Raw genomic sequence first — 23,241 nt, forward strand, 5'->3', positions numbered from 1 at the left:
AGTATTTGAGCTAATAAACAAGTTCTGCAAGGATGCATGACCAATATGCAAAAATTACTTGTATATTATACATTTGAAGTGAACAAACTAAATATAAAATTAAGAAAATAACTCTACTTACAAAAGCATCAAAAAACAACATTTAATAACAAATTTAACAAAAGAAGTACAAGACTTATACACTAGAAACTACAAAACATCATTTTATTTAAACAAGATTTAAATAAAAGGAAAGACATCCTGTGTAATGGAAGACTTACTATTGTTATGATGATAATAATCCCTGAAATGGTCTACAAATTCAATGCAATCCCTACCAAAATTCCAGCTGTGTTTTTTGGTTTTGGTTTTGTTTCTTTCAGAAATTGACAAGTTGGTCAAAAAGTTCATATGGAAATGCAAGGTTTATAGAACCCAAAACAATCTTGAAAAATCACAAAGTTAGAGTACTTACATTTTCCAGTTTTAAAATTTACTAAAAAACAAACAATCAATATTGTGTGGTATTGACAAGGAATATATATATATATATATATATATATATATATATATATATGAATCAAGAGTCCAAAAACAAACTCATACATCTACAGCTAATTGCTTTATGACAAGGATGCTAAGACAATTCAAAGGGAAAGAATGTTACTTTCAATAAATGGAGCTGGGGCAACTGGATATTCAGAAGCAAGAGAATGAAGTTGGACCTCCACCTCATACCACATACAAAAGCTAACTCAAAATGAATCAAAGACCAAATGTAAGAGCTGAAATATAAAACACTTACAAGAAAGCAAAAGTGAAAAGCTTGTGATCTTGGATTAGTTAATAGTTTCTTAATAATATCAAAAGCATAAGCAAAAATAGAACAAATATATTGAATTTCATCAAAATTTACAAATTCTTATGTGCCAAAAAAAAAACACTATCAAGAAAGTGAAAAAAATGCACAAAATGTAAATAACATTTGAAGTCATTATCTGATAAGGATCTACTATACAAATATATAAAGCACTATTGCAACTCAACAATACAAAATTACCCAATTAAAATATGGGCAAAAGTGGGATGCCTGGCTGGCTCAGGAAGTAGAGCATGTGACTCTTGATCTCAGGCAGAAGCTCCATGTTAGGTGTAAGGATTATTTAAAAAGAAAGGGAAAGAAAAGAAAAAAAGAAGAGAAGAGGAGAAGAGAAGAGAAGAGGAAAGGAGAGAAGACAAGAGAGGAGAGGAGAGGAGAGGAGAGGAGAAGGGAGGAGAGGAGAGGAGAGAAAAAAGAAAAGAAAAGAAGAAAAAAGAAAAGAAAAAAGAAGAAAAATATGGGAAAAGATTTGAATAGATGTTTTTCCAAAGAAGACATACAAATTGCTAATAAGCATATGGACAGATACTCAACACCACTGGTGACTAGGGAAATGCAAATTGAAACCACAATGAGATATCATTTCACAACCACTAGGATAGATATAATAAAAGAGACAGAAAAGACAAGTGTTAGCTAGGATATGAAGAAGTTGAAACCCATGCACATTGCTGATCAGAATTTAAAATGGTGCAGCTATTGTGGAAAACAGTCTGCAGTTCCTCAAATGGCTAAACATAGAGGTACCATCTCAACCAGCAATTCCACTTCTATTTATATGCCCAAGAGAATTAAAACATATGTCCACACAAAAAGTTGTACATGAATATTTATAAAAGCATATTCATAATAGCAAAAAAGCAGAAACAATCCAACTGTCATCAACTGATGAATGGATAAGCAAAATATAGCACATTGATAGAATGGAATATTATTCAGGCATAAAAATAAGTGAAGTACTGATTCATGCTACATAACAGATAAACCTTGAGAATGTTATCTTAAATGGATGAAGCCAGCAACAAAGCCCATCTTTTCTATTTATAGAGGTGCCTAGAATAGAGAAATCTATACAGAAAGAAGATCAGTGAATACTAGGAGGATGGCAAAAGAAAAAGTGACTGGTAATAGGTAAGGGGTTTTTTTGGTTTCATTTTTGAAGTAATGAAAATATTCCAGAATTAGATAGTGATGACAGTCACACAACTTTGCAAATATTCTAAAAACTGCTGGATTATACATTTTAAAAGCATAATTTTTATGGTATATGAATTATATTTCAAGTAAAAATAAATGCACACAGGTACATATATAAAACCTGAGCATTATCAAGTGATAATAAATATTTGTTGAATGACTGAAATGACTAAAGGAGTAACATAACATACAATGTAACATATATTACAAAGGAGACAAAAGGAAAACTATCCATGTTAGTTATAGATTGTGATGGAATTGTAGATGGTTTCTACTATTTGTGGTATGATTTTCTATTTCAACTTTTAATTACTCTTATAATCAGAAAATAATGCAATAAGTATGGTTTAAAATCCTTTATAAAACTGGTTTCTAGGGCAGCCCGGGTGGCTCAGCAGTTTAGCACAGCCTTCAGTCCAGGGTGTGATACTGGAGACCCAGGATCGAGTCCCATGTTAGGCACCTTGCATGGAGCCTGACATGGAGCCTGCTTCTCCCTCTGTCTACGTCTCTACCTCTCTCTCTCTCTGTGTCTCTCATGAATAAATAAATAAAATCTTTTAAAAATGGTTTCTAATTTCTAGCCATGACCCAATAACATAAATTTATATACAAACGGGGTCTTAGAAATAAAAGTCCAAATATTGGACCAAAGTTCCTTATTGTTCATACAAAAATGATACGTGTTTCTTTTAAAGAACTAATTTATATTTTGCCTCAATTCTGCCATCCTTAACTTACTACTCTATATCCATCCACCACAGTGTTTTTTAAGTATTAATAGTATATATGATTGCTTAGAGACAGTTACTTACAGATATACCTGAAGCTAATTTGAATATATGCATATATATGTGTGTATATATATACATAGATAAATATGCATGCACATGCAATCATAAATACACATTGAAATCTACTTCTACACATAGATTCCTTGATTTAGAAGCAGCAAATCTGTAGGTTTTATTATTATGACACACTTAGAAAAGACAAAGCAGCAAAAAAAAAAAAAAAAAAACCCAAAAAACTATGATTACCCATGCTTGGCATTTTAAAACAAAGGAAATTTATTTTTTTTTATAAAGAGTTTATTTATTTATCTGAAAGAGAAAGCAGAGGGCAGAAGTAGAGGGTAGTGAGTAAAAGGGCAGAAGGAGAGGGAGAAGCAGACACCCTGCTGAGCAGGGAGCCCAATGCAGGGTTCCATCCCAGGACCCTGAGATCATGACCTGAGCCAAAGACAGATGCTTAACTGACTGAACCACCCAGGTGCCTGGCAAATGGAAGTTTAAATATGACAGTTAACCAGCTGAAAGTCCAGAAGCCCATACAAGATATAAAATGTCAGATTATATCCAAATATATAATGTTTTGCCATCAGGTCCTGTGCCTTTATTGGCATACTTCAGCTATAAATATCTGAGAAGTGTAAAAGTTTGGACAGTAGGGATCAACACAAAACAAAGCAGTGGAATTTAATAGGAATTGGTATGGGAAAAAATGGTAAGGGTAAGAAATAAGATGAGGAATCCAAGTATTTAGGGGTTCACTACAACTGAAAATTTAGAGGTGTGTCAATTTTCAATAATAGAATAACAAAAGCATCCTTAAACATAGCTTTCCTACATACTAAAGAGCACTATCCATCTTTAACAGGGTTCTTCAAATTGTAATAGCAAATGACTCCTAAGTGTTGACTGTTGTTTCTAAAAACTGAAAGGACACCATGCTTGTCACCCCTTTGAAGACGTTTCTTGTCAACTTAAGCAGAGTTAATTGTTTTCTCTTTTCCGTGAACGTTTGGCCTAGTACACATACTAATTATTATATTTGTTATATTTCTGCAATAGTCTTCACACCACATCCTCTAGTCAACAGAGTCTTCTGAAGATAGACAAGAACTTTTTTAGCCTTCGACTCACAGCATCTAGCACACAATACAGGCATATTTTGTTTTATTGTGTTTCCCTTCACAGATAGTGCATTTTTTACACACTGGAAGTTGGTAGAAATCTCTTTCAAGCAAGTCCACTGGCACCATTTCCCCAACAGCATTTGCTCTCTTCATGTCTCTGTATCACATTTTGATAATTCTCAGAAAGGTTCTATTTATTTATTATTATATTTGTTGTGATTTGTGCTCAGTGACCTTTGATGTCAGTATTATACTTGTTTTGGGGCACCATCAACCATGCCCATATAAGACAGCAAACTTGATCAATTTTGTGTGTGTTCTGACAGCTCCACTCACCTGCCATGGTCTCTTTTCGTCCCCTCAGCCCCCCTATTCCGAGTCACAGCGATATTGAAATTAAGTCAGTTAACAACCCTACAATGGCCTCTAAGTGTTCATGAATGAAAGAGTCGCATGTCACTCACTTTAAATCAATAGCTATAAATGATTAATCTTAGTGTAGAAGGCATGCAAAAAACTACAATAGGCCAGAAACTGGGTCACTTATGCCACACAGCCAAATTGTGAATGCAAAGGAAAGTCTCCTAAAGGAAGTTAAAAATACTACTCCAGTGAACATTTGAATGATAAGAAAATGAAACAGATTATAGTTGATATAGGAAAAATTGAGTGGTCTGGAGAAAAGATCAAATCAGCCACAACATTCTCTTGTGCCAAAGCCTAACCCAGAGCAAGGTCCTAACTCTCTTTAATTCTATGAAGACTGAGAGAGGTGAGGAAAAGTTTGAAGCTGGCAGTGGTGCTTCATGACGTTCAAGGGAAGAAGCTGCCTCTATAACATAAAAATGCAAAGTGAGGCAGCAAGGGCTGATGCAGAAGCTGAAGCAAAGTATCTTGAGGATCTAGCTATCATAATTAATGAAGGTGGCTACACTAAACAACAGATTTACAATGTAGACCAAATGGCCTTCTATTGGAAGGAGATGCCATTTAGGATTTTCATAGCTAGAGAGAAATCAATGCCTGGCTTCAAAGGACAGGTTGATTCTCTTATTAGGGACTAATGCAGGTGATGACCTTAAGTTTAATCCAATGTTCACTTACCATTCCAAAATTTCTAGGGCCCTTAAGAATTATGCTAAATCTAACAAATAATCCAATTAAAATAGGCAGATGACATGAACAGACATTTCTCCAAAAGAGACATACAGATGGCCAACAGACCCATGAAAATATGCTCAACGTCACTGATCATCAGGGAAATATAAACCAAAACTATGATATCACCTCACACCATTCAGAATGGCCAATATAAACAACACAAGAAACAAGTGTTGTCAAGGTTGTGGAGAAAAGAGAACCTTTTTGCACTGTTGATGGGGATGCAAACTGGTGCAGCCACTCTGGAAAAGAGTATGGAGGTTCCTCAAAAAGTCAAAAGCAGAACTATCCTATAATCCAGCAATTGCACTACTAGGTATATACCCACAGAATACAAAATACTAATTTAAAGGGATATATGCACCCCAATGTTTATAGAGAAAGTACGAAACCAGCCCAAGTGCCCACTGATAGATGAATGGATAAAGACGATGTGGCATGCATTCACAATGGAATATTACTTGGCCATAAAAAAGATATCTTGCAGTTTGCAACAACATGGATGGATCAGGAGAGTATAATTCTAAGCAAAATAAGTTAGAGAAAGAAAAATATCATATGATTCCATTCACATGTGGAGCTTAAGAAACAAAATAAACGAACAAAGAAAAAAGAGACAAACAAAAACAGATTCTTAACTATAGAGAACAAACTGGTATTTACCAGAGGGGCAGTGGGTAAAGGGAAGGTGAAATAAGTGAAGGGGATTAAGAGTGCACTTATCTTGATGAGCTCTGAATAAATGTATAGAATTGTTGAATCACCATATTGCACACCTGAAGCTAACATAACACTATACATTATACTGGAATTTTAAATATATATAAAATAAAATTTCAAGAAGAAAAAAAAAGAATTCCACTAAATCCCTTCTGCCTGTGCTCTGTTAATGGAACAATAATGCTTGGATGGCAGCATATCTGTTGAAATGCTGGTTGAAAACATGGTTAACAAACATTTTAAACCCACTCTTGAGACCTACTGCTCAGAAAAAAATATATATTTCAAAATACTATGGCTGATTGACAATGTTCCTGGTCATCTAAGGGCTCTGATAGAAAGATGTTCAATGAAGTTAATATTGTTTTCATGCCTGCTAACACTATATCCATCCTGTAGCCCAAGGATCAAGAAATCATTTTGACTTTCAACTCTTATTATTTAAGAAATACATTTCATAGGGCTCTAGCTGCCATAGATACTGATTGCTGTGATATATCCTGGTGAAGTAAATAAAAAGCCTTTGGAAAAGGATTCCTCATTCTAGGTGCCTTTTAAGAACATTAGTGATTCCTAGGAAGAGATCACAGTATCTATATAACAAAAGTTTGGAAGAAGTTGATTCCAGCCTTTATGGGATGACTTTGAGAGGTTCAAGACTTCAGTGGAGGAAGTAACTGCAGATGTGGTGGAAATAGCAAGAGAACTAGAATTAGAAATGGAGCCTGAAGACGGATTCCTGCAATCTGATCACTGAATCACTGCAATCTCATGATAAAACTTGAAAGGATGAAGAGTTGCTTCTTTAGATGAGCAAATAAAGCGGTTTCTTGAGATTAAATCTACTCTTGGAGAAGATGCTGTGAAAATTGTTGAAAAGACAGCAAAGCATTTAGATTATAATATAAATTTAGTTGATAAAGCAAGCAATAGAGTTTGAAAGGACTGACTCCAATTTTGAAAGAATTCCCATGGTACATAGAATACCATCAAATAGTATCACAAGCTACAGAGAAATTGTTCATTAAAGGGAGTCAACCAATGCAGCAAACTTCACTGTGGTATTACTTTAAGAAATTGCCACAGCCACCCCAACCTTCACCAGCCATCACACTCTGATCAGTCAGTGTCCACCAAAATCAGGGCAAGGCCCTCCCTCCACCAGCAAAAAGATTATAAATTGCTGAAAGCTCAGAGGATGATTAGTATTTTTTAGCAATAAAATACTTTAAAATTAAAGTATGTATATTTTTAGACAATTCTATTGCATACTTAATAAACTACAGTATAATGTAAACATAACTCTTATATGCATGGGAAACCAAAGTCTTTATTTGACTCATTTTATTGTGATACTTGGTTTTTGCAATGGTCTGCAACCAAACCCACAATTTCTTTGAGGCATGCCTATAGTTGCTAAATAAGTTTTGGCTGAATAAAGAAATGAGTGGAATATTGTTTCTATAAATTGCATTTGTACTATATATTTTCTAAAGGATGTTTAATATTTTCATATTCTGGAATATAAATAATTTTAACTGCCACGCTTTTGTCCAGCATAAATAGTGATTCTGGGGATAACAAATATTTGATATGCAAATTGTCATTTCCTTGTCTTACACTCATGGCAGACATTTTAAATCAGTCATAGCATTTTTATCATAAAGCCCAACTGGGTCTTCAGGATCCTCATCAATGTCCCAGGGAATTATCACTTATCAGAGCTGGCAACAAGAGTTCTAACCAACTTCTTTCCCTGATCTTCTAAACACTTGCAGAGGAATATCCCTTGGAAACCCAGGACTTTTTAAGACTTACAAGTACACTAATGAAACATAACTATTTCCCTGTATATATCAAGAATTCTCTGAAACACACCATTATACACCACATATGTCCTAGAATTCTTTTGTGATGCCATGTTAAATGACACTGCAGGGATACTTCCTGTAATCAAATGTTTTCAACATTAGACTATTATCATCAGTCACTACTTTAAACCATAGGGTACAAGTCACATTAAGGAAATTTACCACTTTCACTTTTTATGAGGATAACAGGAGAAGAAATATAAATGGTTGTGGATGAGTACTCTTGAACTATCCCTCTGCCAGCAAGGCCTGCCAGGAAAGAAGCTGCTGCCTTCACTGTGCAGAGTAGGTCCTGCTGATTGATTTACCAAGTAAAGAACCTTTGCATTTCTGTAGGTGTGGGATTATCCTCTCCCTGCTGCTATGAAGCATCTGATCCACAGGCCAGCACAAAGAAAGCTGTGTTCTTTAATTGAGGCAATAACAGACAGAACAAGAAAGGCGCTATGGCAGGGCATACTGCGAAGACAACTAACATCACTACTCCCTGCAAAGCTAGGATTTGTGAGTCCTGGCAGGGGGCCTGCAACAGCTCTGGTAGTGGCACAGTCCCAGACCTGTCTCTCAGGGCCTCCACCAAATGCAGAATTGTATCCAGGGGTCAGGAAAATTCCTTTATTAACAACTTGTCCATACTCCTTGCTAGTGGTGAGAAACTGAGCAGTGACTCTGAGAGAATGCAAACAGTAGAAGTTGGTTCCAGCTGGTTTAAAAAAAAATAAAACACAACTGATATTCCTTAAAATTCCACTTCCTCATAAACCCAGTGTGTTCACCAAAGCAAAATCCTGTATGCAAAATCTTTTTATGATTTACTTCTTAGTTTAAATAAATGTTTTATGTAGATTTTTTTAAACTTTTAAAAAATATTATTTCTTCTTTGAAACTGGAAACAGCCATTCTTCTGCAGGAAGAGTGAATACAGAGTTGTAATAAAGGGCTGGTCGTGAGAAAGCTGGAAGCTGGAGCAGTGGGATGCATCATCAGCATGTCTAAGAAGGATATGAGGTGGTGAAAGCAGTCAAAACATTTTTTGTTGGAATCCTGGCTCATGTATCCATTTTTTAATTAGTTTATCATGCATATACTTGGAATAACAGTAATAGTAAGAACAGCTAATGTATATTGGGCTGTTTCTGTGCCACACACTGTGCTGGGTACTTTACAGGCTTTATCTCAATTGATTCTCAAGTAAATTTAGGAGGTATACATTATTATCTAAACTTTATGGATCAAAACATCAAACCTTCAAAAGGCTAAATGATACACATAATCTCACACTGCTAATAACCAGAGGTGCCAGAATCAAACTTAAGGAGTGTAAGTTTGGAACATACACTCATCCGGGAATACAAGTTAAAATGTCGCCATATTTTCCTCAAGGGTCTTAAAAGCCAGAATGAACTCAAATTTACATAGAAAACAGGTAGGAAGAAAATATGACTTTCCCTTCTTCAGTCCAGAAGAAGGAACTCTATGAATATGCCAGGCCTCTTTTTTCTAGGTGGTGAGCCCAAGTCAATTTCTTAATAGTAAAGGAATGTTGTGTTAAATAAAATAAAATAACACAATTTCTTACTCAGGATCTCCTGTTCAACTTTGTGTGTTTTAATTCCTGAGAACATCTGAGAGAAAGTAGGACAGCAGCCTATGTGACCATATTTGTATATTGTTATTCCAATTACACCAATCTGTGATATTGCAACTAGCAACTTGCGCAAAGTTCAAGCTAAACCATATGATTTGAGTCATGGATTAGAGTACAACTAAACACATAGTCTCTGGTACTGAACCACAGAGGTGTCTGAATTATGACTATAAAAGGCCTTAGGTCTTGGAAGAATTTCTTAAAATGTGTCATTCAAATCCATACTAATTTGATTAGAAATCCTTCTTCCCAAGAAACCCTAGTAGACTGAAACAATAAATGCGACACCTAAGAAGAATAGGTGAGACAATAGATATCTTGAAAATGATTTGAGGAGAATATGAACTTTACTGTTCAAAAAAGATTAAAGGTATACAAACTTCAAACAAAGTTAATCAAATTAAACTTCTCTTTTGATTTTTGGATGGAATTTTCATTTGTTACTTCAAAAGTAGAAAGTATGAGGGAAACATCAGACAAACCCATACTGATGAAAATTCTACAAAATATCAAAAATGTCAAGATAATAAAAAAAAAAAGGAAAGTCTGAGAAACCATCACAGTCTAAGGACCCTAAGGAGACATGGTGACTAAATGTGATGTGGTCTCTTGGATACAATCCTGGGACAGAACAAAAGCCATTATATAAAACGAAAAAAAAATCCAAATTAAGTCTGGAGTTTGGTTAGTAGTAATATACAAATGTCAGTTTTGACAAAACTCCCATCATTAACATCTTCTATAACCATCGTACAAACTGGATGAAGGGTAAATGGAAACTCTAATATTCTTGCAACTTCTCTGTAGATCTAAAATTTTCTAAAAGTTTATTTTAAAAAGCAAATTTCTCCTCTCTCTCTCTCACATACACACACACACACACACACACACACACACACACACACATAAAGCAGACCATATCATTCCAAATTGTCACATATTAAAAGCATTGCCATTAACAAACTGTACCTGCTAAATAATGAGCATTGAATAAACATATTTTTGAATAGGTAATAAATTAATGAAGTGGATCCCTTTCCTTAGTTAAAAAAAAGCCTTCATTTGTTTCTTATTATCTTAAATCTATAGTCAGCCTCATCTTCAAGAGCCTCCACAAGCTAGCCAAACTATTACCTTCTATAGATCATCAGTATACTTACTACTTCTGAGTCAAAAGTCTTCCTCTCCCAGGATTGTATAGCCTTCATTCCTGGCTTAGGTTTGTAGTCTCCTTACTCCAAAACTGAAATGATCTCCCAATTCATTCATTCCACTTATTCCAGGCTGAATTCAAGCTTTCCCAGCTTTAAGAATTATTCTTAAAGTACCTGTATTTCCTTGAAATTCTCCTTCTCTGAATTCTTACTGTCTACTTCTTCAGTTCAACAAATGTATATAAAACTGCCTAGAGTGGTCAGTCTAATGTTGTATGCATATAGTCTCCCCTTTAATCCAGAAGTCACATAGAATAGATTTTTTAGAGACAGGGAGAGATGGAAAAGAGAGATTACAAAAAGATGCAAGAAAAATTTGGGAATAACCAATACATTCCAGTCTTGATTATAGTGATGGCTTTATGAATGTACACATATATCAACCTTATCATACTGTGCACCTTATGTATGTTCAATTTATTATATGTAAATTACAGATTTATAAAACTTTAGAATGTTTATGTGCTTGAACATTTTAATTTATAATTTATTTATTTATGGTTTTTAAATAATTATTATAAGATATGATTTACATTATTTGCTGAGTTTTAGGCCAAAAATAACCTCAATCAATGCAATGTTTTTTAACTATTACATGAGCACTTGAGAAAAGATAGTATTCTCTAATACTAATAATTTGAGGCATATATTTTATCTCATTGATCTGTTAAGGGCTAAGAAAGTTAAAATCTCTTACCATTATGATATCCTTCAAACTGTAATCTTAAAAAGAATAGCAAATGAGATCATTGCCATGGGCTTATGATACAATTCCAGTTATATGCCTTGGAGTCACATCTTAATCTCATTTTTCATCCTTCACAGCATCCTCAAGAAACTTAGCCTAAACCCTTCAGCCATTTTCTAATTACTACTCCCATCCTTCATGTTCTTTTATCTGGAGAGAGTAATATGATTTATGTGAATGATCTGTACCAAATTATTTATAATTTGTCTAGAATTGCCTACATCCTGACTGCAGAGTCCTCCCTGACCAGCACCTGTGGCATCAATTTTGGCTCTGGATAATTGGTATATCAGAGGAGCCAACCTGAGAATGAAGGTGGCACAGGATCTAGCTGCAGCCTCCCCTTGGGACTTAGTCTTTTTGACCAGCTTCCTGGCTAGGTCCATTCTTCATTTTGTAGTTTCCTGTCCTCTCCCCTACTGCTAACTTGTGCCCTCCACCCTACTGCTCCCTTCATAAACTCACCTTGCTGTCTACAGTCCTACAGTCCTGCATCAAAATGCCAAATCACATCCACTTTCTCACTCTGCTTCACCGAACCCAACTACAATATTCCACCTAGTATGGTGATTAATTTACTTTTTTAAAAATAAAGATTTTATTTATTTATTTGAGAGTGAGAGAAAGAGATCATGAGCAGGGGGAGGGGTAGAGGAAGAGGTAGGGTCCCCACTGAGCAGGGAGCCCAATGCAGAACTTGATCCCAGAACCCTGGGATCATGATCTGAGCCAAAGGCAGACACTTAACCAACTCAGCCACTCAGGGGCCCTAATTTACTTCCTCTTATGTACTACACAATCTCATCCATACAAACCATTAATATTTTTTGCATTTGCAATGCCAAACAAAAATTGTATTCCTTCACTTTAATCATCCTTTCATATCTTACATATACAAGATTATCCCACTATGCAATATAGTAGAAAGAGTTGTGAAATTGGATGTTGAAGGCCCTCTGAATCATGGTTCTGTACTGACTAGTTGTCCTATCTGGAATAACTCAACTAAACCTCATTAAGCTCCAGTTTTCTCATATTTCAAATGGCACTGTGAGAATTAAATGAAAAAATAAAGGCAAAATATTTTAAAACTATAAAATGTTATTCAAATGCAAAATATGGTAAATGGGTAAGGTGTATTTATTTCTCAATGCAGGTATATTTCTTTGGCTCTTTGAAAAATTAAGTAACATATTCCATTTCTGGGACTAAAAGCTATCAAACCTTTCTGAAAGCCTCACTGTAGTTTGGTAGATATAAAACTAGAGACAAAAATTGCCTTTCTGAATACTAGAGCTTTATGTGGAAGATGAAGCTAAGAAGATATAAAACACAGGCTCACTTCAATATGGAGAAGTGGATAAAATTGAGGTACTAATCAAAATGTTTGAAGACTGTCATCCTTCTAAGAATAATGCCGTGCTTAAGAGCCATGTGCTCAACATCTGCAAACCAAAAGCAAATGAAAAATTCTATTAGCTTGTACCAGAAATGTGAATACTCAGCTGAAACTAAGACTATTGTGGGGGGTATAATTCAAAGTAATATCAAGATGGAAATGATGAGTGAGGAGAAAAGGTAAAAATTATTACATAAACACAATTTATTTTGGAAAAGCATATGAGCACATGCAAGGCAGCAAAATCTAAACTTTCTCTTGGTAATTGAATAGCAGAGTCAGCACAGGGTTTCAGAAGAAAATCAGAAACCAAACTAAACCAAAGCAGCTTCATCTGTGAAAATTTTCCTGATTCCCCCAGGCCGATTTAGGTACTTTATTTTTTATGCTCTAATTGTCCCTTGCACTTACCTCCATTGTAACTATTACCACAGTGTACTATAACCATCTGTGCATGTGCCACTTTCACTTAAGCTGCCCCTTTTGAAATAAATTATATATATTTTTTCCTTTATATTCCCAGTCCCAAGCATGTTGCCTGCCACATACTGATCAAAGGTATCAAATGACAAAGGAACTACATTACAGCCAGTAACATGTCAGACGACGAATCTCAGCTTTTTCTCAGGACAGCAAATAAAGACATACTCATCCTAAAATACTTAAATCTTGGTGAATGGCTTCTAGAAACAGCCTCATTATTTTATTGAACCCAATTGTTTTCTGGAGTTCTATTCTAGATAGAGTTTTATGGGCCTACCATCCAGAGAGGAGTAATCTGGGCAAGATGAGTCACATGGTTGATTTCTGATGTTAGTGAAAGCAAAGTCACAGGGTCAGCCCTGATACATGTCAGATAGCAAGGACAAAAAAAGGTCTGTCAGGGTGCATACTGCACAGCTCCATGGAGGTACCACTCACACAGAGTAAATGTGAAGAGTCATAGCAATGCAATATGCCTAACCCACATGATAGTTCTGATGTCAGGTAGCTTATTGATGATGAATAGCCTATTTTGTAGCCCAAATATTTACATCTAGTCTTTCAGCAATTTCACAAGTATGTGCTTTGTTTAAATAAAGGATTAATATCCTTGGATCATTCAATGGATGGCTATTTTTCAATGACTATAAAAAATGACTCATATCTTGGAAATTTCCATCATGGAACACCAGTTCTGTGGGCTGGTAATAGATGTCCAAGTAAAAGTGGTTGAGGGACCAACTGAGTCAGACAAACACAAATAAATTATTTCATTTAAAATATCCCAGAACCTCTCTAATATGCAAATGCATTAATTTAAGAAGATAATATATTATAGTATTTCTCAAATTTATTTTATTTCGAATATTCCAAGAAACATTTTGCAAGACTAGTGTGATTTCATGAACCGCTCTCAAAAATACTGCCAAAAATACAGCACCCATCCCACCCAGTAGACCACCTATGGATCAGAAGCTGTGAGGAAGGGACCAGGGACCTGTACTTTTAGCAAGCTCCCACAGAAGATTTTTATGTAGTCAAATGGGCATCATTCAGTGGACTTTCATGTGGAAACAACCACATACATTAGTCCAAGTTCTCAATACAAAAGATTACTTAGAAATTAAACTTCTGTAGCCAAAATCTTTCACAGACCCCCACATCCTTTCTCACATCTGAACAAGTATGCAAAACAGAAAGTCTGATTTTTAGTTCCAGAGTTACTACTTCATAATAGATAAAATTCAGACTTCTGATACTGCTTGCAAGGGTTCTCACTTGTTGAATCTAGAATTTCATTACCCATACCAATAGGGATTAAAACAGTATTAAGATGTTCAAAATGCAAATAAACACCTGGCGGCTTTTCCTCCTTAGAGTTCTTTTACACAGGCATCCACAGAATCATGGAAGATTGGAATTGAAAGGAATGCCTAGAGAGGTTAAGTTATTTACCCACAGTCAAGGAGTTCATTAGTGGCAAAACGGGTTTAAATTCAGAGCTCTCTTATTTTGGTGCTGTTACTTCTACTCAAATCAACAGCACTGAGAAAGCTATTTTGAATACCTCAACCTCACACAGCTACAAATCTATTCCTTGGTCAGCCTTTATGTCCTCATATTAGAGATGACGATAAAGAAGGGGGGAATAAAAAAGATGTTTTAGTTTTCTAATGATAGCTTTATTTTTTAATGTTTCAAGCTATTTAAATTCTAGTTAGTTAACATACAGTGTAATAGTAGTTTCAGGAGTAGAATTTAGTGATTTATAACTTCCATATAACACCCAATGTTCATCACAAAGGCCTTCCTTAATACTCATCACCTATTTAGCCCATCTCCCACCAACCTCCCCTCTATCAATCCTCCATTTGTTTTCTATAATTCAGAGCCTCGTATATGGTTTGTTCCCCCACTTTTTTTCTTTCTTCTATGTTCATCTGTTTTGTTTCTTAAATTCCACATATGAATGAAATCATATGGTATTTGTCTTTCCCTGACTCACTTATATCACTCAGTGTAATTCACTCTAGTTCCATCCACATCATTGTAAATAGCAAGATTTCATTCTTTTTATGGCTCAGTAATACTCCATTGAATATAGACACCGCCTCTTTTTATCCATTCATCAGTCAATGGATATTTGAGTTCTTTCAATAATCTGGCTATTATAGATAATCCTGCTACAAACATCAGGGTACATGTGCCCCTTCAAATTTTTTAGCCCTTGGGTAAATATCCAAAGTAGTGCAATTGCTGGATTATACAGTAGTTCTATTTTTAACTTTTTGAGGAACTTCCATACTCTTTTCCAGAGTGGCTGCACCTCTGAAGCCACTCTCTGGACACTAACCCTTTATCAGATATGTCATTTGTAAATATCTTTTTCCATTCCATAGATTGCCTTTTAGTTTAGTTGATTGTTTTCTTTGTTGTGCAGAAGCTTCTTATCTTGATGAAGTCCCAACAGTTCATTTTTGCTTTTGTTTTCCTTGCCTCCAGACACATATCTAGTAAGGAGTTGCTACGGCCAAAGTCAAAGAAGTTGCTGCCTGTGTTTTTCTATAGGATTTTTTATGGTTTCCTGTCTCACATTTAGATCTTTCATCCATTTCAATTTTTTTTGTGTGTGTATGGTATAAGAAAGTGATCCAGTTTCATTCTTTTTCATGTTACTGTCCAGTTTTCCCAACACCATTTGCTGAAGAGACTGTTGTTGCTGTTGTTGTTGTTTCCAATGGATATTTTTTCCTGCTTTGTTGAAGATTAGTTGACCATATAGCTGCAGGTCCATTTCTGGGTTTTCTATTTTAATTGATCTATGTGTCTGTTTTTGTGCCAGTAACTTATTGTTTTGATGACTATAGCTTTGTAACATAGCTTGAAATCCAGGATTGTGAGGTCTCCCGTTTTGCTTTTCTTTTTCAATGTTACTTTGGCTATTTGGGATCTTTTGTGGTTCCATACACATTTTAGGATTGTTTGTTTTTAGCTCTGTGAAAAATGCTTTTGGTATTTTGATACAGATTGCATTAAATGTGTAGATTGCTTTGGGTAGTATGGACATTCTAACAATATTTGTTCTTCCAATTCATGAGCATGGAATGACTTTCCATTTCTTTGTATCATCTTCTATTTCTTTCATTAGTGTTCTATAGTTTTCAGAGTACAGATCTTTTATCTCTGGAATAACCTAGGTTTATTCCTAGGTATCTTACAATTTTTGGTGCAATTGTAAATGGGATCAGTTCCTTGATTTTTCTGCTGCTTCATTATCAGTGTATAGAAATGCAACAGATTTCTGTACATTGATTTTTGTATCTTGCAACTTTACCGAATTCATGTATTAGTTCTAGTAATTTTTTTGACAGAGTCATTCAGATTTCCTACATAGAATATCATGTCATCCATGACTAGAGAAAGGTTGACTCCTTTCTTGACTCTTTGGATGCTTTTATTTCTTTTTGTTGTCTGAGTGCTGAGGCTAGGACTTCCAGTACTATGCTAAATAACAATCCCTGTCTTGTTCTTGAATGTAGAGGAAAAGCTTTCAGTTTTTCCCCATTGAGGATGATATTAGCTGTGGATCTTTTGTATATGGCTTTTATGATGTTGAGGTATGTTCCCTCCATCCCTACTTTATTTAGGGTTTTTATCAAGAATGGAGTTATACTTTGTCAATGCTTTTTCTGCATTTATTGAGAGGATCACATGGTTATTATCCTTTCTCTTATTAATGTGGTATATCACATTGATTGATTTGTGAATATTGAACCAACCGGCAGCCCATGAATAAATCCCACTAAATCATGGTAAATGATTCTTTTAATGTACTGTTGGATTTGATTCCCTCGTATCTTGTTGAGAATTTTTGTATCCATGTTCATCGGGGATATTGGCTTGTATTTCTCCCTTTTTAGTAGAGTCTTTGTCTGGTTTTGGAATAAAGGTAATGTTGGCCTCATAGAATGAGTTTGGAAGTTTTCCTTCCATTTCTATTTTTTGGAACAGTTTGAGAAGAACAGATTTTAATTCTTCTTTAAATCTCTGGTAGAATTCCCCTGTGAAGCCATCTGGCCCTGGACTTTTGTCTGTTGGGAGATTTTCGATTATTGATGCAATTCCTTTGTTGGTTATGAGCCTGTTCCAACTTTCTGTTTCAATTTTGGTAGTTTATATGTTTCTAGGAATTTATCCATCTCTTCTAGATTGCCCAATTTATTGGCATATTTCATAATATTCTCTTATAATCGTTTGTATTTCTTTGGTGTTGATTGTGATCTCTCCTCTCTTATTTGTGATTTTATTTATGTGGGTCCTTTCTTATTTCTTTCTATAAGTCTGGCTAGGGGTGCATCAGTTTTATTAATTCTTTCAAAGAACCCACTCCTACGTTCATTGATCTGTTCTACCATTTTGTTTGTTGTTCTCTTTTCTAGCTCTTTTCAGGTATAAAGTTAGGCTGTATATTTGAGACTTTTCTTGGTTCTTGAGATAGACCTGTATTGCTATATACCTATCTCTTAGGACTGCTCTTGCTGCATCCCAAAGGTTTTGGACCATCAGGTTTTCATTTTCATTTGTTTCCATGTATTTTTAAAAATTTCTTCTTTAATTTCCTGGTTAACCCGTTCATTTTTCAGTAGGATGTTCTTCAGTTTCCCTGTATTTGTGGTCTTTCTAAGTTTTTTTCTTATAGTTGACTTCAAGTTTCATAGTGGCCAGAAAATATGCATGGTATGGCCTCAATGTTTTGTATTTGTTGAGGTCTGGTTTGTGACCCAGTATGTAATCTATTCTGGAGAACATCCCATGCCCACTTGAAAAGAATGTGTATTCTGCTACTTTAGGATGAAATGTTATGAATATATCTGTTAAGTCCATCTGGTCCAGTGTGTCATTCAAAGCCATTGTTTCCTTGCTGAATTTTCTGCTTAGATGATCTGTCCATTGCTATAAGTGGGCTGCTAATATCCCCTACTATTATTGCATTATTGTCAATGAATTTCTTTGCATTTGTTATTGTTTGATATATTTGGGTGCTCTCACATTGGGGGAATTAATATTTAAAACTGTTAGATCTTCTTGTTGAGGAGACCTCTTTGTTATGATTAGTGCCCTTCTTCATTTGTCATAGTCTTTGGCTTAAAATCTAGCTTGTATCATATATGTGCGGCTACTCCAGCTTTCTTTGATGTCCATAAATTGTTCTCCATTTCCTCACTTTTTATCTGCACATGTCTTTACATCTAAAATGAGTTTCTTGTAGGTAGCATATAGAGGGACATTGTTTTTTTAAACCATTCTGATACCCTTTGTCTTTTGATTGGAGAATTTAGTCCATTTAAATTCAGAGTGATTATTGATAGATATGAATTTAGTGCCATTATATTACTTGTTACATCATTGTTTCTGGAGATTTTATCTGTTTCTTTCTAGTCTTTGTTGCTTTTGGTCTTTCTATCCCACCCATTGGGTCCCCTCTAATATTTCTTGCAGGGCTGGTTTAATGCTCATGAACTCCTTGAGTTTTTGTTTTTCTGGGAAAATTTTTATCTCTTTTTCTAATCTGAATGCTAGCCTTTCTAGATAGAGAATTCTTGGCCACATATTTTTCCAATTCAGCATGTTGAATATATCAAGCCACTTTCTTCTGGCCTGCCAAATTTCTGTGGATAGATTTGCTAACTGGTTTGTCTTCCCTTGTAAATTAGGGATTTCTTTTTCCTTACTGTTCTTCAGATTTTTTCCTTATCTCTATATTTTTCTAATTTTACTACAATATGTTTTGGTGTTGGTCTGCTTTTATTGGTTTTGATGGGAGTTCTCTGTGCCTCCTATATTTGGATGTGTGTTTCCTTCCCCAGATTAGGGAAGTTTTCAGCTACAATTTCCTCAAATAAACTTTCTGCCTCCTTTTTCCCCTCTCCTCTTCTGGGACTCCTACGATATGAATGTTATTATGTTTTATGGAATTGTCGTGTTCCCTAAGTCTACATTCATGATCCAATGCTTTTTTTCCCCTCTTCTTTTCAGCTTCATTACTTTCCATTTCCATAAATTTATCTTCTCTATTACTGATTTGTTCCTTTGATTCTTCTATCATCTCTCTCAGTGTGTCCCAGGGGGTCTTCAGATTGCCCCATCTGCTTCCAGGCCTCTGCCCTCCCTCTGCAGAGAAGCACCACTGTGCTAGCTGGGCTCAAAACCAGCTATGGTATAGACTTCTAAAGCTTATCTTTGAGCTCTGCTGACTGTAAACAAACTCATGATAATCAGCCTCTCTCATTTTCCCAGTCAGTGGCTTTGGGGAAGCGCTTTCCTTGTGCAATCTCCTATGCGCTTCTCTCTCTCTCTCCATGATCAGGGCTCCCTCCCCTCTGCAACATCTGTGACCCTTTCTCTCCTAAATCATGTCTCTGCACCTCCTACCTTCCATGATGTGGACTTTTACTTGTGTAGTTAGTTCTGTCAATCCTCAGTTCAATTTCTTGGGTGTACAGAATGATTTGATATTTATCTAGCTGTGTTTAAGGAACAGGGCAAGCATAGGGTCCTCCTACTACTCCACAACCTAACTCCCATGCCTTAGTGAGTTATGGAAGTTTAAAGACAGTTACCTGAAAATCAAATAAGGACTCCAATGTTTTGACCAGATGAAACATAAATGCCAGTATCCACTGCCCAATCCCCCACTCATCCAATGCTGCATCATTATCATCATCTCATCATCTCTTACCTGGGTTATAACAACAATCGCATAATCAATCTTGTATCCCTTCACAGAAAAAGTGATCCTTTTAAAAAAATGGCAAACTGAATATGTTATTTTTTTTCTCTTAAATCCTCCAGTGATTCATTCATTATTCTTTGGGTCCATAACCCATAAGACCTCTGTAAGATCTTTCCCCTCCAATTCCATTTCTGGCTAGTCTCCCTTTCTGCACTAGGCTTCAACCACACTGATTTTTTTTTGCTTCTGAATTGTGCTACATACTGTCTCCTCATCTTAAGATTTTTACTATATGGTTTTCCTCTATTAGGGTATTTCCTACATCCAACCCAAGCTCAATCTGTTTGTTTGGCTAACACTAAATCAACATTCAGTTCTGAAGTTTGAAATCTATTTATTCTGGGATGTCTTCTCTGATCCTCATTATTGAGCTGGGTGTTCTATCACTGCATCTCTATTGTTTACTTAAATGATACCTCTCTTAGACTGTAAGCACCATGAAGGTAGATACCTCACTAGTGAATAAATGCTCAGTCTGCCTAACTCACAGTGGTGATTCAATAAATATTTATGGACAGAAGTAACAAAAAAGTAAAAAGAGAGGAGGGAAGGAGAGTGGGTGTTATGGAGGAAAGGAAAGGAGAAAAGAAAATGAAAGCCAACAGAAGGAAGAAAAGGAAGCATGAAAACAAGTCGCTATCTCCCCTAATTTAACACCCTTAATATGATAAGTTCTCTTTTATCTTGTATGATTGGGGAAGAGATATTCTAATTAAATCCCATTTATTTAACTAATTAAGATACAGTTCAACATTTCAAAAATTAATGAGGATAATGCAAATACAGATAAAACACAAAAAAATCAATGTATGGAATATACTACAAACCCTTTACCAAACAAATAATATGATGAAATGGGCAAAATGTACCAGATACATTAAAACATTGAACAACATGCTTATGCATATAGCCATTCGTCCTGAAAAACCCAGCACATTCTAAAACCCGGAGCACTATAAACCATTAAGTCATTCACTGCTCAATTAAAGCTTATATTAAAGAAATAATACTTGTATAAGTTGAAGAGAAACATTACATTTTTTGGCAGCAAAATGACTCCATAGGTTTGATGATAAACTGTTATTCCTACAAAGAGAGGTCTGAGGCCCTAGATACGTCTATAAGCAGTAGACAGGACCTTAATTTTGAAAATCTCATGTTAGACATCTAAGACCACACACTGTAAAAGCACATACAGTTCAATTTATCTGTCTTGGAAGGAAAGTGAGCCAGCTGGACCCTGCTGGGATTTGTACCTGAAAGTTACAGGAAAATCTGAAGTTCTAGAAAAGTTCTTAAGGTACACTAGCTAAACAAAGTAAGTTGAGAAATACATTATTTTTGAGGAAGCCATTAGCTGAGCTAACCAAATCAAATAAACTGCTACAATCACCGAGAAATAAAAAGATATATACATGCATACTCTCATTTTAGGTCTCAATTATTTCTCTATAATTGAATTTTTAAAACTAGATATAGATATATCAATTCTAAAAAAACCACTTCCCACCCCCCAAAAAGGTGGGAGGAGGAACAGAGGGAGAGAGAGAGAGGAAGGAGATTCCCTGCTGAGTGGGAAGCCCGAAGACTAGGGCTCCATCTCACAACTCTTTGATCATGACCTAAGCTGAAACCAGGAGTCCAATGCTTAGCCAACTATGCCACCCAGGTGTCCCCCAAAAGGGATTTTTGTGACCCAACTCAAAACCGCAGATTTTTTTTTTTTAAGATTTTATTTATTTATTCATGAGAGAGAGAGAGAGAGAGAGGGAGGGAGGCACAGGCAGAGGCAGAAGCAGGCTCCATGCAGGGAGCCTGATGTGGGACTCGATCCCGGGTCTCCAGGATCACACCCTGGGCTGAAGGCGGCGCTAAACCACTGAGCCACCTGGGCTACCCAAAACCGCAGATTCTTAAAGCAGAAAGTAATCTCAGAAATAATTTAGTCCAACTTCTCATTTTATAGGGTAAAAGAACTGAAGCCAAGAGATATTCAGGGACCTGAGCAAAGTCACACTGTGAAAGATATTGGCACAGTGAGGACCAGAACCCTAATCCCCTCAGAAACAGATTTCTGACCACTGGATCACTGTAGTGAGCACCCTTATTTTTCTATTCAAGGTACTTTTTTTCCCCTTTTCAAAGTAAATGCATCACATTCTATTTGAGCTTGTAGACATCTAAAACTCCCAGATGGTTTCATATCAACTTCCTCTAAGGCAAATCACCAGCATCCTGAATTTGCGTAATAGATCATGTTTACTCTAAATGAAGAACTTTATTTATATCCATGTTATATTTTATCTTGGTGCTTTCAGATCATTGTTCCTGCCTTTTGAGATCAATTTTTATTTTGTCTCTGTATTCATGGCATTAGCTACTCCTTCCAGGTCTGGATCACCGATGAATCTGAAGAGCATCCCTCCTATATTTTCATTTAGGTCACAAGAAAGACATGGAATAGGGAAAGTGAACTGCAGCCAGCCAGTCTGTCAGGAGGCTTGATGCATGAATCAAGATCAACTGCATGTGGTTGCTCAGTGGGCACTGAAATCACCTAAAGATTTTTTCATTCAACCCAATTCATTTCTAGAATGTTTTTGATTGTATAATAAATACAATTGCATTGACTACATATAAAGCCTTCTAGAATAAGCTTGTTAAAAATAGAATCTTACATTTTAGCATGTCTTACAGTTCATGAAATACTTTTATATATATTATTTTGTCTTCAATTTAGTGAAGGGAAACAAATCAAGAATTTTTATTTCTGTTTTGTAGATTAGGAAATTAAGTTTCAGACAGGTTAATTGACTTATCCACCATCAGTAAACTATAAGCATTGAGGCAGAGTGCCCCCAAACACTTATTCCAGCATTTTTATGCTATTTTATTTGGATAGGAAAAGCAATTGTCTAATATATGACTGACATGAATTCCAGGGCATTATACTACAAAATCTCTGGTGCATAATATCTAATTTTCTGAGCACCATGAAAGCTGAACAGGGGAAGAGAAATCTTTAAGAAGACTTCAGTGTGTTTTCTCAACGTGGACTCTATATAATTTCACAAACCCTAGTTCAAATATTTACCATAAAGATAAATACACACACAAGCATGCCAGTTTGATATTTTATGTTTTGATTACCTAAGATAGCTCACTCATCCTGCCCTTTGTTCCAGTAACCATACCTTTATAGTCAAGAGAAAAGTCCTAGTTATTCGGCC

General features: G+C 35.6%; 1 protein-coding gene across 6 annotated transcripts in view; it reads right to left on the bottom strand.

Annotated features, from left to right (window-relative positions):
* Positions 1–23,241, bottom strand: part of CTNNA3 (catenin alpha 3) — a 1,674,060-nt gene that overhangs the window by 835,263 nt on the left and 815,556 nt on the right. The gene's annotated exons all lie outside the window — the stretch shown is intronic.

The sequence above is a fragment of the Vulpes vulpes genome, chromosome 4 (genome assembly GCF_048418805.1).
Source record: "Vulpes vulpes isolate BD-2025 chromosome 4, VulVul3, whole genome shotgun sequence".
NCBI lineage: Eukaryota > Metazoa > Chordata > Mammalia > Carnivora > Canidae > Vulpes > Vulpes vulpes.